Source organism: Stylophora pistillata, chromosome 8 (assembly GCF_964205215.1).
Source record: "Stylophora pistillata chromosome 8, jaStyPist1.2, whole genome shotgun sequence".
NCBI classification, from domain to species: domain Eukaryota; kingdom Metazoa; phylum Cnidaria; class Anthozoa; order Scleractinia; family Pocilloporidae; genus Stylophora; species Stylophora pistillata.
Window position 1 is genome coordinate 20,248,637 of NC_142526.1, and position 16,552 is coordinate 20,265,188.

At 38.4% G+C, this 16,552-nt stretch overlaps 1 pseudogene across 1 annotated transcript; it reads left to right on the plus strand.

Annotated features, from left to right (window-relative positions):
* Positions 1-716: 716 nt before the first annotated feature.
* On the plus strand, positions 717-16,069 carry LOC148725401 (ephrin type-B receptor 1-B-like; annotated as a pseudogene). The gene is made up of 20 exons (XR_015991262.1): positions 717-809; positions 1,205-1,290; positions 2,162-2,792; positions 3,923-3,970; positions 5,778-6,140; positions 7,249-7,451; positions 7,565-7,628; positions 8,292-8,394; positions 8,526-8,575; positions 9,179-9,322; positions 9,445-9,521; positions 9,750-9,855; positions 9,995-10,056; positions 11,155-11,253; positions 11,730-11,841; positions 12,671-12,675; positions 12,749-12,898; positions 13,420-13,464; positions 14,217-14,368; positions 14,883-16,069. The product of XR_015991262.1 is annotated as an ephrin type-B receptor 1-B-like (transcript).
* Positions 16,070-16,552: the final 483 nt, after the last annotated feature.

Below are 16,552 nucleotides of genomic sequence, written 5' to 3' on the forward strand. Positions count from 1 at the left end.
TCCTTTCTTTTACCGTGCCGACAATTCACTATCTTTCTCCTTTCTGAGAACTCACACGGAACCTTCCACATTGTTGGTCTTAGTATTTTTCATGACGCATGCCACATACTAGTTTTGACCTCAGTAGCTTGTCGTAGAGTCTCTGTGGCTCATTGGTAGCGCATCGGGGCGCAGCATTCAAAAGTTTTTTTTCTTTATCCCGCGCTCGTGACAAGACCAAAAATATCTGTATTCACATCAGACAAGTTTTTTACCTCCTTTGACACAAATTCTCACTCATAAGTACCAGTTTTTCTGTACGTTCGTATGTAGCCCGGGCAAAGTTTTGTGCAGAATCAAAAAAACCCACTCGGATATTCATGCCCAGCTTGGTCTTTCATCTCCATTCTGACCGAAAAGGCATATTTTCTTGTGCCTTAAGGTAAAAAAGGCATAATTTTCTTATAACCTCAAGTGAAGGGGGCCCATTTTATGTTCATGGCTATTTTGATGGAAGAGAAACGAACAAAATAAACGCCTAGGAGAAAAACTTTGCGAATTTCAGGGACCGTTCACTCGAGAAACCAATCACCAAAATCCCATCATCTCTCTAAGTACCTTTCTAGGCTTACGTCATTGAAAGACTTAACCCTGATAGGATTAAAGAAGCTGGATTATTGGGTTTTCTTTGAGTTGTATGTAGAGATAACATATTTCATTTTCTTGATTCACAACAGGTGAATTCACAACATCTGCTTTAATGATGGACAACTTATTAGTCGCAGTTTGGATTCTTGTACTCTTTGTTACTCTTACATCAACTAAGCAAGGTATGGATGAATAAAGCCTTACACTATTACTTTAGTTAATTTAGAGCGTTAGTGCTTTCATCATTCCGTATCAGTGCAGTATTAGGCTATTTGAAAAACGATCTTAAAAAGTGTCGACATCTTTTTGAATAAACGGGTGATGTTTTTATTCTTTGATTTACCAGAGACCAGGTCGTTGCTTAAACGGAACAATCTTTTTCAAAACAACTTGGATACTTCGCATGAACTCATTGGTCTAAAAGGGTGTTTAGATGTGGCTTTGTGACGGCGTTTGTGAAATTTTTAGTCACACACCCACGAATATCATTGTATACCAGCTTAAGGGTACTTTCTCTGTGTTTACATGACCTTGGGGTACAAAGTGTGGCAAATCAAAATACATATTTTCTGTTCAGTGATTTTAGAGAAACAGCCATTTCCAGAGAAAACATGGGTTTGGAGCCCATCAAGGCCAACGACTGCAAGTGGTGGGCCGAGAGGGGTATGAGTCTATTATTTATCTATTGTAAAGAGAAGAATTCAAGTAAAAGAAATGATCCTCGCAGTGGAGATGCAATTTAAAAAAAAAAAAAAAAAACAGAAAAGAGGGCTGTGACACACAAAAAAATAAAAAATTCAAGCTTCGACGAGATACGAACCTGCGCTTCCCTGATACAAGTTGGTGGTGCCAACCAACTGAATTACGAAACTAGGAAAATTTTTGTTGGTTGTTAGTTCCCGAAAAGTAGTCTGAGTTGTACCTAAATATTGTGAAAGTAATAGCATTCCTTTCAAGGTAAACGGGGGATTTTAGCTTCAAAAAGGCCTCGCAATGAAACTCAAAAAGGTTGGCAAGGAGTATTTTTCAAATACCAAATCACTCAGTTTTGCTTCTTTTCATTTTGATTGGGTACTGCTTCCCTCATTTTAAAATGTGAGACCCCCCCCACCCCCTCCCAGCGGGACTCGTTTGGGCCTTAAACTTTGTTTTCCTAATTTTTTTTGTGAATAATGACCGTAACCATAATTTTTGAATCAGAGAAAATTAAACCATAAAGTTCAGACTGATTGGCAAACAGTATATTTCGTTAACTGTAGGGGTTTGAAGGTTTAAATTAATACTACGATGAAACTCCAAGAGATCTTAGGAAACAAAATGTTGTTTTTTTCCTTGTTTAATTTATTTTGAAAAATCACTTTCTAACCAAAGCTTAGAGTTGTCTACAAGCAGCGGAACTACTGCTAAATTCCTTCTACTTAATTGAATTCTAACTCAGTCATTGCAAAATGGCTTTTCCAAGGGGATTGAGCAATTTAGGCTCATCTTTTAACCACTACACGATTTAATTATTTGAAGTGGTTATTTCCAATAGTGGACAAAGCAGACATATTACTCAACTTGTGATCTTTCTCTGGATGAATTTCCACAACCAAACAACTGGCTAAGAAGCGATCCCATCGAGATCCACAGTGGGGCGAAAACAGTCCTCGTTACAATTGAGTACCGAATATTTAACTGTTCATCGTATTCTGACAAAGGAGGGAATTATTGCAAAAACTATTTCGACTTGTACGAACATCAGTCCTGGCAACAATCAATTCTAGACCCTCTGACAAACAAGGCTAGCTACATAAAGATTGCGAAAACAGCTCCGCCAGCTCTTGACATCAAAGTGACTCAAAAGTTTCGTGTAGAAGTTAAAAAAAAGTACATCCTCTTGGCATTTCATGACCAGGGTTCATGTAGTGTCCTTTTCTCCATCACTGTTAGTTATTACGTCTGCCCAGAATTGCCTCGAATTAGTGGCTTGGTTTTCTTACCACAAACAACAGCTCCGGCGAACAACTCAAAGCCAGTTGAAGTTAACTGTGTTACTAATGCTTTTAACAAGCAAGGCATTCTAAGCCTGGATTGTCAGAGTGATGGGGTCTGGAACATCAGTTCACTTAATGGAAGTTGTATATGCCGGGAGGGGATGGAAAATGCAGCAGGAGAATGTAAAGGTATACCACGTAAAAAAACAAATTTAGCAATTTATATTGGTGAGATAGTGTCGTTGACCAGCAGAATTTTTCAGGCTGACACAAAGGCAAAATTAGTGCGCGTGCTTGTAATGAGCGAGAAATTTTCCATGTGTAAAGAAAGTAGTAACACTATTGCGGCAAGATGGCGGCCCTCTCAAAATTTCCAATGTCTACTTTCATTTTGAGAGGATAAGTTCAATCCAAAACAGATTAGATTGCCGTTTTCAGGAAAATTTTTAGAACCTCCTCCATTACACATAAGTTGTAAGAAATAGTGATGTGAATTTAGGGAATGAAGTAAAGCATACAGATTAGCTTAGGATGAAATGTAAGTAAGAGAACGCTACTCACCCTTAAGACCTATCCATAAGAAAAAACTCAACTACTTTGTCCACTTGGTCCACATCAATGACAGCCTAAAAAATTTATAAAACGGTGTGACGTTCGTTCCCAAACGATATTCGTTCACGCTGGAACCACAAAACTCTCCTCGAATGCGCCAAATCCGCTGAGCATGCGCAATCAATTTGCCGCTGTGTCCTTCAGACCAGGAAAAAGATTAGAAATGCGTATAAGTCTTTTCAAATGGCCACATGACGGTTTGTCCAACCTGAAAACCCTTAGAGTAAATTTATTCATTTACATTCGGTCCTAACCGGCTTTTCTATCTCTAATCATCTTTATTCCTTGTTGACTTATTCTTCCCATTTTAGTGTCTTTCCAAATGCTGTTTCACACTGTGCGTAAGCATAAATGTAAAAATTAGAACATGGATACTCTTCCATGTTGTTATGCCAACGCTAGTTCTTTCCTCGTTCTCGCACTTACGTCACTCATTGAATGATACTTATGTCCCAGTGTGAGCCAGTCTTTTAACCGATGTTTTAACGCTTTCTCCTCACTGGAGTTAAGGCTGCATGTCGCTGAAACAATACTAAAAAAAGCGTGAATTACGATCGTTACATAAATACGCGAACCTCCAGTCAAAATAAATAAGCGCTTGGTCTAGGAGGTTATCAGAAAACGATTTGTGACGTCAATGACTCTTTAATCTTTATTAACAACATACACTTAGCAGCATCATTATTAATGAGTTAATTTATTTCCAGACTGTCCAGAAAGACGATATAACGATGAGAGTGGCTTAAATTGTACAGGTACAGACGCTGTTTTTCGTTTATTTTTTAGTGAAGAGTTTAATATACATAACAGCTTTTACTTAATGATTTGGATAATGACAATTCCGCTTGAACAGCTCCCAATTTGATGTCTGTAAGAGATATTTAGCCTCAACATGTAATTTTTGAACTAGCGTCATCTCCAATGTTTGTGTAGTAGCAAAAAAAGGAGGAAAAACGAGACAGTTGCTTGTGATAAACCTATAGCCCATCGAACACACCAACCTCTTTGAAATGTTTCCTTAGAAGATGCTCAAAATAAGTACAAGAAAATATTTTTGAACAATGTGTTTTAACTGAGCTGCTTTGTACAAGAGCTGGCCCATGTTATTGCATGGTCGCCTAGCTAACAAGTAACCAAGTCCTTGCTGCTAACAGGGAAACGTTTGCGGAACCTTGTCGCTTCTACCACAATAGATGTTAACTTAAATGGAAGAAACATTGAGCACGTAACTGATTTCAAACTTTTGGGGTAACGTTAGATCACGATTTTTCATTTAATCGCCAGATTGAGGAGTTATGTAAAAAAGTTGACGAAACGTATTGGACTCCTTCGTCACATAAGTCCTTATTTAAGACGCAGTCAACGAGACATATACTACTCTACGATCATTAAACCCACAATGCTCTACGGCAGTATGATTTGGACTTCTTGCAGTAAAGAAAATCTTTTGAAAGTCCTGCGTCTTCAAAAACGTGTGGCTAGAATAATTCTTGATGCCAAAAGAACAGCACCTTCTGTCGACTTATTTAACTCCTTAAAGTGGATTCCCTTCTATGCTAAATCATATGTAAATCGATGCACTTTAACCTTCAAAAGGCTAAGTGGCAATACTCCTGAATATGTAAATGATTTATTTATGAGAAACTCTGACACACATAATAGATCAACCCGTTTCTGCAATCTTAACTTAAGTTACCCTCAATAGAAGAGAAGTAAGGAAGGTTGTCAAATGTTTGCTGTGAGAGTAACAAAGGAATGGAACAAACTAAGTGTGGACCTCAAACGGAGTACTAGTGTCAAAAACTTTAAGCGTTCCTTTTTTTAAAATGATTTTAAAATAATCAAATTCTTATGCAATTATTCATGTCAATTTTTAATCTGTATATAACCCCATTTTATAGTCTTATTTTGCGATGTACAAAGGCTTATGTTCTGTTTTAACTACTATTGATATTGTTACAACTATTACTATTTTTTTTTTTGAGGGCCATTAGGTTATCAGTCTTATTACTGTCAAATGTTACTCTCATTAGATAAAGTCTTACTTTCTTACTTATATACTTACAGTTTTCTTGCCTAATAGTAAGAAACAATTAACATGTAAGTAGAATACTATATAAATAGAAAATTTTGAGCGCGGTAAAGAAAGTCGGACAGATGTTCTTCTCTCTTGTCATAAGCGTGGAACATAGAAAAGATTATTATGAGTCGCCATGAGGAATCCACTCTCAGCCCTTCAACACCTTCTACATTGCTGATCCTAGCAGTGCGCACGACGCATGTCACTAATGAACCCAGTCAATGCCCTGGCTCACAAAAGAGTCTTTGTGGCCCAGTGTTGGGGCATCGAAGCGTGAAATTCGGAGCATCGTGGCGTGGAATCCGAATGAGGTTCGATTCCTCATGAGGAGTCGGAATATTTTCATCGTCCCATGCTCGTGACAAGACCAAAAAGAATCTTTTTCTGTTACAAATACGTAGTTTCATAGCTGAATACGCTCTCTTTGTTAAGGATTTTTTGATTTTGTAACTACATTTGCTAATGAATGCGTCTGTCTTTAGCTATACCATCAGCACCGGAAAATGTCAGCGTTATCTTTGTCAACCAAAGCGCACTGGGAATACATTGGCAGCCTCCTGCAGAAACTGGGATTCAGACCCGCTTGTATTATGAAGTTGAATGCTTTCGACCATGTGAAGGTAAAGACGAAAGCAAGTGCGAATTTGAAGCTTGCAGGAGTGATATTATTTTCATACCAAGAAAGGATGGCCTGAGCACTACTAAGGTCATCGTTGGAAACCTTACTTCATTTGTAAACTACACAATGAGAGTCTACGCCAAGAACCGAGTGAGCGATGTGGCGAAAATGAAATATGGAGTCAAGGCGAACTTCTCGGCCATTTACATAAGGACTAACGGATCACGTAAGTCAGTGTGCAGATTAAATAGAATATTATACAAACCTTTACTACTTATTTCTCAAAAATAGTACTTAGGTAGAGTCAGGGCTGTTTCCCCCTATAATTTTTGGAAAAACCTTTGGCTGAATCAGTGAAATTAAAAACAAGATTTGTATTTAAGTAGCACTTAAATTATTCCCGGCAATGATAGACGATGTAGTAAGTCTGAAGCAGAAGTGTATGAAATATTCTAAATGCAGATTAACGTTATTCCACCGTCTAGCTATTCTAGTGCCTAAAGTGACTTATAGCCTTCCCTATGAAGAATTTGACTACTCACGCCCAAACATTTTAAATGCTCAAAGTGGTGTTTGCGGGAATTGTTGTTTCCATGACAACCAAGTTGAAACTTATCGTTTGACTTCTGGTCTTGTAATAGCTTCGTATTTTGGTAAAATCTGTGATTTTGTATAATCGAGTTGAAAATCCACATCCAAGATAACCAATGACAGGTTTTGCGTGACGCGGTAGCTCGTACCCGAAACTTTACTTTACTTTACTTTAACTTTATTTAAAGAGGGAAGCGTTACAGTTTTCAAACCTACGGCCCTCATTAAATGATCCCATCCCATCCCACCTCAGGGGAGGACATCCATTACACAGTAATCTCATGCGTGGGAAATTAACCTTTCCTACCCCTAACCCTGCAGGAGACGGGACCTCCATTTATTCCACCCTATCTGAGAAGACTAGAATATCTAACCATTTCTTGATGTTATAGAAAGGTAGCATAGTCTCCTCAATTATTTTAAGACCTTGAGTGTTGGTCGGGCCGGGGTTCGAACCATCGGCCTCCCGCACAACAGCCCAGCGCTCTATCCATTGAGCTAACTAGGAGGCGGTAAAACTAAACATTACACCAATGGCTTTTCTGTTCAATGCGTAATTTTGACACAAAACGTTTTGCCCTTCCCTTTGGGCTCAATATGGAAAAAAAAGCTCCCAGCGAGACAGGCGTAATCGATCCCCTTTGACTCTATGTTTGCACAGAGATTATGAGCTACATGTAAATGCGGGTGAATTGGACAGTCGCCGTTCATGATTGCTTGTTTATTTCTGTTTAACAAACTAGTTCCTGGTAAGCCGACACTGTCAATTAGACAACCAAAAGAGGCCGTTCTTGTATCTTGGACTCTAAAGGTAAAGAACGGCGTCATAAAAGAGTATCACGTGACTTATTTAGCTGAAGATGATTCGACAGAAACTAAGACTTTTATCACCAAGAAAATGGAGGCGCAGTTTGATTTGAGGGCGGGAAAAACTTATGAATTTCAGGTAGGCCGAACTTCATCTAAAGTTTGAATTAACTTAAGCACCACTGGACGTCACTCCTTATGCTCTTGAGAAAGAAACCTCGTGAACAAATACTGTGCTTTTTACCTCCGTAGGTATTTGCTATAAATGCCATCGGAAAAGGCCCTGCTGGGATCAAGACGTACACGCTGAGAGAAGGTTAGTTTGTTTACCGTTGTTAAGTCAGTCTGCTGTAAGATTGGCATTATTGAACTATCAACTAATGTATTCTAGTTTTCACATTTTCCTTCAAACTATTTCCGTAACTGAAATGGAATATCAAATCGGCTAAAATGGGAATAGAGCTCCGTCAAGTTTATATTTCATACGCTGGACTACGATGACAGCAATGAGGTCTAGGCACAGGCCACTAGAGCCTTAACGTAAGAAAACTTCGTCACGAGTCTTTAACAGTTTAACGGACGGGAAAAACTGCAATGACATTGCTGGTATAGAAAACCAATCAAGGTGTAAGGATTAACCAAAATGGAATGAAGATGGTTAAGGATAAAGAAAATTATCACAGCTTGTAAATGAAAAATTTTAGAAATTGTCCTTCGAATTTGTTTTTTTTTCGCCGTGAGGCGTAAACCGGGAAATGGCTGCTTAGAGCGAGAATGGATGGGAAAAAAAGGTAAAAATAATGACAGAAACGTGAGGGAAGTAGTTTGATAGAAAAGTGATAGGTGAAAAATGTGAAATTGTGTCAATAGAAACCAATTAGTGAATTCTAACTAATTTTCTCTGATTGAAAATAAATAGTTTTTGGTTGCTCAGGAAATTTCCTATTTGAAATGTTGAGTAATTACTGTCGTGTTGCAGATAACTCGAAGAAAAAACGGCTTATTGTTTACACAGCTGGAGGAGGAGGAGCACTGCTACTCATTATAATGGTCATTGTTGTCTTTGTCGTGTCACGTAGAAGGTGAGCCTTTGGGCGAACATGAGGAATTTTTTAATTCAACGTTAAGATCAGGTCTTGATTTGAGTCAAATGGGAGCGATACTGCATCTTTTTATCTTAAGAAAGATGATACATTTATTTGAGTTTAACTAGGAGAAGTAAAAAGAGTGCAGAGGAAGCCTACATGGAGGCCCTTCAGCAAGGTAAGACTAGCATTGCTAGCGTTATATCACGAAATCTGCAGTCTGATAGGTTTAGTTATTCACTATTTATCACCTAATAGACAGCGAGTTAAGTGTGCGGCTGTGAACAAGATAAAATACGATCATAAACCTGTCTCTTCGATCAGGTTTGAACGATAAGTAAATTTACATCATTACAACTAAAACATTTTCATCAATTATTACCAATAATAATCTTGGGAAATGTTTCTGTTGTTTCGGAGAATTATCATTTTAATATTAATGCCCATGTGATTTACAGAGTTTGTACATTTTCTATTGATATGATTAACGTCAGACGCCCAACCGTATATGCATGTTCATAATCAGCTAAGTGATTGCAAATAAATATACGATTCCGCTCTCTTCTCTCTCGCTACTGCTACTCTGTCGGAGCTACCTATATAAATGGAGCTGTGCAGTTATGATTCAACCAAAGGTAATATTCAAAGCAGACACTTTTAGGCAGTGTTGGCCCTTCATGCATAGAAATGACATTACTTTCTTATCTTGAATACCGTATTTGAGATGTTAGATTTAAAGGTGTGATGTAATTTAATAGTTCCTGAAACTTTACTTCTTTAGGAAGTGAACTTCAAACCACGAATCCCCGAGACCAGCGAACCTATATCGACCCTAACGACTACATTGACTTGCAAGAACTTTTGACATCATTCGCGACTGAAAGAAAAAGAAGAGACATTAAACTTGAAGGAGTGATCGGAACAGGTAGATATGTTGATACCTACAGGTGATCATCTTTAGCTTTTGCGGAGCTGTTATATATATATATATATATATATATATTTGTCACATATGTATTCGCTTTCAATTATTGTTTTGTTCTTAAGGGGAGTTTGCGGATGTTTACAAAGGAATATTGAAATCTCGTGAAGGCAAGGAGGTGGTTGCTGTCAAAGTCTTGAGGGTCAGTTCAGTCACGAAATACTTATAAGAATTATACCTTATGTCATTCAGTCAGACCCACCCAACAATAGTTTTTGTCGGATACGCGTAGCTTTGCACCACTGATTTAGAACTCTTAATGGGATAATTCATCCCATATAGATAGGGAGATTTATACATCCAGTATCGCTATGATGTTATAATAAATGCACTATTTTGCTGAAATGATATTCCTTTCTTTCCATATCAGCCTGGTTCCAGTGAGAAAAATGAAAAAGATTTTCTTTCCGAGGCGTCCGTTATGGGCCAGTTTGATCATCCAAATGTTATCCGCCTCATCGGAGTGGTGACACAGAGTGAGTTAACTGAATAATCTGTGTCAAAGACTCGACAATGAAATCATGAAGCTACTCTATGTCTGCATTAAAACCAAAGACACACTGTTATTTAAGATGATTCGAGATTTTAAAGTTGAATTAATTTCTATGCCTTTAGGTAGACCAATGATGATTCTTACAGAATTCCTGGAGAGTGGATCATTGGATCACTTTTTAAAGGTTTCTTATTTACATCTAGTTTTCTGTACGCTTAGTAACGTTTCGTTAGCAATAGATAACAACAAGGAGTTGGTATTTGACCTCGTCTGGCGAGGGTTTAAGAATTTTCTCCCATAAAGAACAAAAACAACAACAGCTAATAACAACAACTCAGACAAAAGACAGTACAAAAAAGATTGCTTGGATAACTTACGCTTGTAACTGCTCATTTTGTGTTGTAAACACCTTTTGACTTTAACTGTAGTGTTCCAAAAGGTAATAATAGTAATAATAATGATAATAACAATGAACAGGATAGTCCCTCAGGACATGAGTACCGTTATCAAAGGGTTCCTGTTTAAATGATATAAAAATATAAGCAGAATAAAAACGAAAAGAGCATAAAATATGAGTTTGGCTAATCTACAGTCACTACGCTATGTAAAATAAAATTCATTAAGAGACTTCCGAAATAATACCCTACTGCTAATCTGCTTAGTTGTGGGTTCGAGCCCCAGACCGGACCAACACTCAAATAACTGAGGAGAATGTGCTGCCTTTGCTATGATATCTGCAAATGGTTAAACATTCTAGTCTTCTCGAATAAGAACGAAGAACCGTAGGCCCCTTCTCCTTAATCTTCTTTGTACTGGTTAGCAGGGGACATTAAGAGCCCACACATTTATCGCAAAGAGTAGGGGACTTAGCCCCCGATGTTGTGGTCTGGCCTGTTTACTGAAATTGGGGTATCTGTTAAAATTAGTCTTCACAAAAAATTGTAAACTGTTGGAAGCAGTCCATTAAGTCCCCCGCAAAAAAATTGTAATGCGCGCTTGATCATATCCCAATGTTAATTTTCCCAATGTAAATGTTAAATTGTTATTATTATTATGGTGAGTCGTAAGTTTTACCTAAATCCTTTCACCCTTACATCTGTATGCATGTTCTTCATACTGCTCCTTTTATATTTCCTATGGTACTGACAAGGAAATTTTGTTTAACAATCGTGAGATTCTTTAAATTAATGTTTGATTCAGCAGTGAGGCTGAGAAACTATATCCCAGTCATCGTAAGACTTGGAGGGTTAAACGATTAACGGGTCGTCGGATTTCCTCTTAGAAACGAAATTGTCAGCTGACAAGCCTTCAGTTGGTTGGCATGGCCAGAGGTGTGGCTAACGGAATGAAGTACCTGTCAGAATTAAATTTCATTCATAGGGTATATATTATCTTCATATTTTATTTTCATCGTTAATATAGTTGAAATTTACCTTTACACTTGTGTATCTTAGTATTGGTACAAAACAATACGTGGTTGTTCGTCCATTGTTTCCAGTTGGGTTCGGAGTTTGGAATCAGTTAACTTATTTAGAGGGAGGAAAAACAGAAAACCCGGTGACTGACACTATCGTATCAAACAGGAGAACCAACCAAATATTTAATTCTCACAAGACATCAGCTGTAGGAGGAAATGCGCGCCGCAGAAGTGTGAGATCAGCGTCTATCCCAGGATCGTTAAATAGCTTCAGTTTCAATGAGATAACCTTCGAATAAAAGTGATGAATTCAAGGGTGTTATTCTTCAAGATCCAAACGCATGTGGCGTTATTCTGCATTTATATGTTTTCAATTTTGCTGTTATAGCTAAACATTGATTGAATATTAAAAATTTGTTACTATGTTTGTCTTAACTTAGGATCTGGCAGCTCGCAATGTTCTTGTGGGTGAAAACATGTCGTGTAAAGTATCAGATTTTGGCCTTTCAAGAGAACTGGCTGACGACGATGAAGCACAAGCTGACGACACAAGTAATTTTTGACTTAAATCGACAATTACGTTATGTTATACGCTAACGCAGTAAATGGTTTGAACCCGGGGGTAACATCTGAAGGTGTAGTCTGATCGTCCGGGTGAGTGTAGTCCTGAGAAGGACTGTTGTCGGTGGTAGTGACTGACGTTTCGACAACCTGTGCGGAAGTCATCATCAGAGTCAAGTGAATGATTGTTGTCAGTACTACGGACAGCAATCATTCACTTGACTCTGATGATGACTTCCGCACAGGTTGTCGAAACGTCAGTCACTACCACCGACAACAGTCCTTCTCAGGACTACACTCACCCGGACGATCAGACTACACCTTCACATTATACGCTAACGTTTATGATAAGTGTCACGTAAAAAATGATGACAGAGACGATCACCTTTTCCTTTTTCACACCCTTGCCTTTCTTTTACGTGAAATTTATGCCACCCACCGAAGCTGGCAGTATTCCACGCTCTTCTTTGTTTGCTTTCTGTTGAAGTGAAAAACTTCCTCAGATTTAAGACTGAAAAGTGCCCCTGAGATCAAATTTTTCATTTCATTGTTTCCATTTCCTGGTACATTGTGACTTTCTCACCTAACCTGCCAACTTCCAATCCGTTATGAGAGACAGAAGTGTTTGTGTTTGGACCGTTCCATTCGAGATTTCGCAGCCGCCATTATTTGACTATGTTCCGAAGGTTCATCTGAAGGTTAGGTGTGATGTGAAAAAAAGTGACTTACAAGGTGCGGTCCCACTTTGTTCCCGCTGATCAGGTCTCCTGTTAATCTTATGTACCTTTTCCAACACCTTTTGCTAAAGGCGAGCACAAAGCGAAGGTGTAGAGTTTTAGTGAAAACACGTGACCTACATCCTTTTAAAATACATGTCTTTGTTTCAATTACTCTTAAGGGGGGCAAGATTCCAGTTCGTTGGACAGCCCCAGAGGCACTTCAGCATCAGACCTTCAGTTCAGCCAGTGATGTTTGGAGTTTCGGCATTCTAATGTGGGAGATCATGTCATATTGTGACAGACCTTACTGGAATTGGGACAATTTCGATGTAAGTGATCCCGCTTAATTACGAATATTTTCATAAACTGTGCAGAAAAGAGCCTAAAAGAATGCTCGGTTCATAACAGCGGCAAGTTCTTATTGACGAGAACTTCGACTTACAAAGTTCGTAATTTTTGGACAGTGTCGGCGGTGGAGTCGCAAAAAACGGCACGGGATGGTCAAAACGAAGAAAACAGAAACGACTTTTGTGAGTTTACCGTACTACAAACAGTTGCCTTTCTTTCTAGGCTCTTGAATGAACAAGTCATTCTTGATTCTTAACAAAGCGAAATCTTTTTGTTCTATATTAAATCCTCTATTGATCGATTAGGTTCGTTCGGTCAAGATGGCTGAACATTAGCCTCGTTCTGATGGACCTCAACTTCGTCCGGGTCCATAAAAAGGCAAAAATAGGACTTGGCCAATATCCAGCAATCTTGACCACACGTTTGGTCAATAACACGTGTGTATTACATAGTGACTTTGTAAAGTAAATCTTATTAGATAAAAGTTATCATGTTTTCCAAGGTTATCAAGCGAGTGGAAACTGGATACAGATTACCAGCTCCACAGGTACATCTTGCAGTAACAAACGTGACTACTGAATATGACTTTTCCTTTACAGTAAAAACAAAGTAAATTTCATTGGGATTTTGTCGTTATCATAAAACCAACCTTTTGGTTGCATTTGGTGTATGTCCTGTCTAATTCACTCGCGTGCATTTTGTTGTTGACGTCTTGTTCTTAAACTGGACATGTTATCGCTTTCGAGTGATATTAGAGTGACATTTAAATCCAACTACTACCATCACAAGAATCACTAAAACACCACAACAAGCCAAAACAACAAAAAGAGTAGCAGCACTCAGTTATAAGGACTTAATAATAAAGAAATCGAGAGGAGATGGGAAGGAATTATTTAAACGCTAACATGTAACACTCCAGCTATGCTTTGCAGGGACTGGTTCAGGGTCGAAGGATTTTGGTTGCATTAAAACAATATTTACCTGATCTCCCCATAAGGCTCTGTAGTACTCTGATGAAGCCTCGCGTTGAAGCCATTTCTATTTAGTCCCCCCCGCCCTTAAACTCTGTTAGAGACGACTGATCCTCCATCCGCATTCCTGAAAATCATCCGCTCCCCCCCCCTAAAAAAAATTCCTCAGCCTTCGCCCTTCCCATATTAACCAGTTCCGAAGGTAATTGACAACACAATCATATCAAATGTTCAGGTGAAACCTTTTTTGTGGGTTTTGAAATATTTCAAACAGTTAAGATCATTTCCACTAAGAAGTAATCCTAAAATAATTTATCTGTTTGTACAGGGATGTCCGAAAATCGTCCATAATTTAATGATCGAATGCTGGCATAAAGACAAAACCCAACGGCCCAATTTTTCCGACATTGTCAGTCGCCTGGATGAACTTATTCGATCCCCGGAATTTCTAAATGATGATTCATCCTCTTTTTCAGAGAGGTAAGTTTCCATCGTATTATAACAGAATGAGTTATTTTCGTCGAGGAAAGGTGACCAAGGATCGGTAACAAAGCTCACTTCCTCGCATTTGCGTGATTTCTTTCGTCTTCTATGTTGCAGTGTCATCTACGAAACCATGTGTGCAACTTTTCTCCATCAACCTTCAATAAATTTGAAAGACCATAAATTTCTTCTAAATTGCCCTCTCTTGATTTGTGTTTAGAGGACTACAAAGCAGTTCACGAGGTGCATTTGAAAGCATTTAAGGTAACTTGACCGAATTTGGTGGCGGACCTAGTAGGCGTTGAAAAAGGGCTGAAAAAATGCGATGAGCGTGTAAGCTGATGACATTCCACACCAGAACCACATGAAAATCCGCTCAAAAGACCCGACTAACAAAAAATGAAATTGAGTGAAAAAGCTCAGAAAAAAGGGAAAGTCAAGTTATCGTTAATTCCAGGTTAAATACGCTCCCCTAAAAAATCCCTACTAATTTATTCATACATTATTCTAGTATTAAGGGAAGCCATACCCCAGAAATCCAGTCGATGGACGAGTGGCTAAAACACAACAACATGGATAAGTATTCTGAATTATTCCGAGAAGCAAGAATGGATGATATGAACAAAGTCGCTGAACTGAATGACAAACAACTGAGAGGAGTGGTTATCAGCTTGATTGGGCATCGAAATGCAAAAAAATATCAATGCTATGAAATCACAACATTATAACAAGGGAAATGATACAGATTAGATAACATGATGAAATCAAGAAAATGCTATTTCGGGAATGTTTTCTGTTGTAACTGAGCTGGTGATCAATAAGCAGGAGGAAATTACTACCGCATCATGAACGAACCTTGTCATATATCTAATTTTGTACAGGAAAGGGCCGGGTTGTTCAGAGTTGAGTTAAGATAACCAAGGGTTGGCGTGAAAGCTTTAAAAAAAGTTCAGTTTTATTCCATTTGTCTACAATTTGATGATTGAATGCTCTAAATAAAATATTGAAAAAATCATCCCGAAAGGGCTTTTGAACAGAGAAATATAGAAACCTGGATTAAAATTGAAACCTGTGTTAACGTTAATCGGCCTCCGAACAACTGGGCCCTGGTCATTATCTATCGCATGAGAGGGGTGGGGCTCCCCCTTAGGTTCTGTCTTTTACTAATGCCCCCCCCCCCTTGTGGGGAGTTAATTTTCTATAATCTTCCTTTAATACTCTGTCAACGATGACTGATTCCCCTTTGGTTTTTCCTGAAAATTAACAAAGTAATGGTACACGTAGCAAGTGCTACAAAACTATTATACTCAAGTATTATAACTCAAACAACATATACTACTTTGAAGCTTAGGAATCAAAATTTGGGCCCTAGTATAGAAAACGTCTGTTTTATAATACCGAGATACGTATATGCATATATCGTGTTAGGAGACAACGTTTTTGAACTTTTAGGGAAGAATAGAAGTACAGCAGAAAATGTCAGGTTTGAAATCTGTTAAACGAAATTCCAAGGCGAAATCGTCTATAAAGATCCGAGCACGTACTTTACAATCAACATAAGAACACAGCTGCTATAGGGAAAAAAAATTTTTTTGTTTTCTGGCTGATGCCAAGCTTTTTTAATTGCACTAAGTATACCATAACCAACTCAGAAAACTATGCTCAAATTAATGTAACAACGGGATATTTTAATTAAAAAAAGGCTATTGTTATTATACGTGAGGGAATCTTCACTTATTATTGCGTCCTCATTAGAAAATCTTTTGAGTAAAGGTATTGACATTTATCATAAAAGAAAGATAAATCAGACAAAGATATTTCATAACCGCCTCCCGGTTAGCTAAATGGATAGACCGCTGGACTGTTGTGGGGGAGGTCGAGGGTTCGAGCCCCGGCCGGACCAACACTCAGGGTCTTAAAATAGTTGAGAAGAATTTGCTGCCTTTCTATAACATCGAGAAATGGTTAGATATTCTAGTCTTCTCGGATAGGGACGAATAAATGGAGGTCCTGTCTCTTGCAGGGTTGGGGTAAGAGACGTTAATTTCCCACACACGAGATTACTATGTGATGGATGTCCTCCCCTGGGGTGGGATGGGTGGAAAGGTGAAATCGATAGACTGAAGTGGCTGCCAGAGGCGCCTGATATGCTGACGTCTGTTCTCAACCTTCAACTGCACC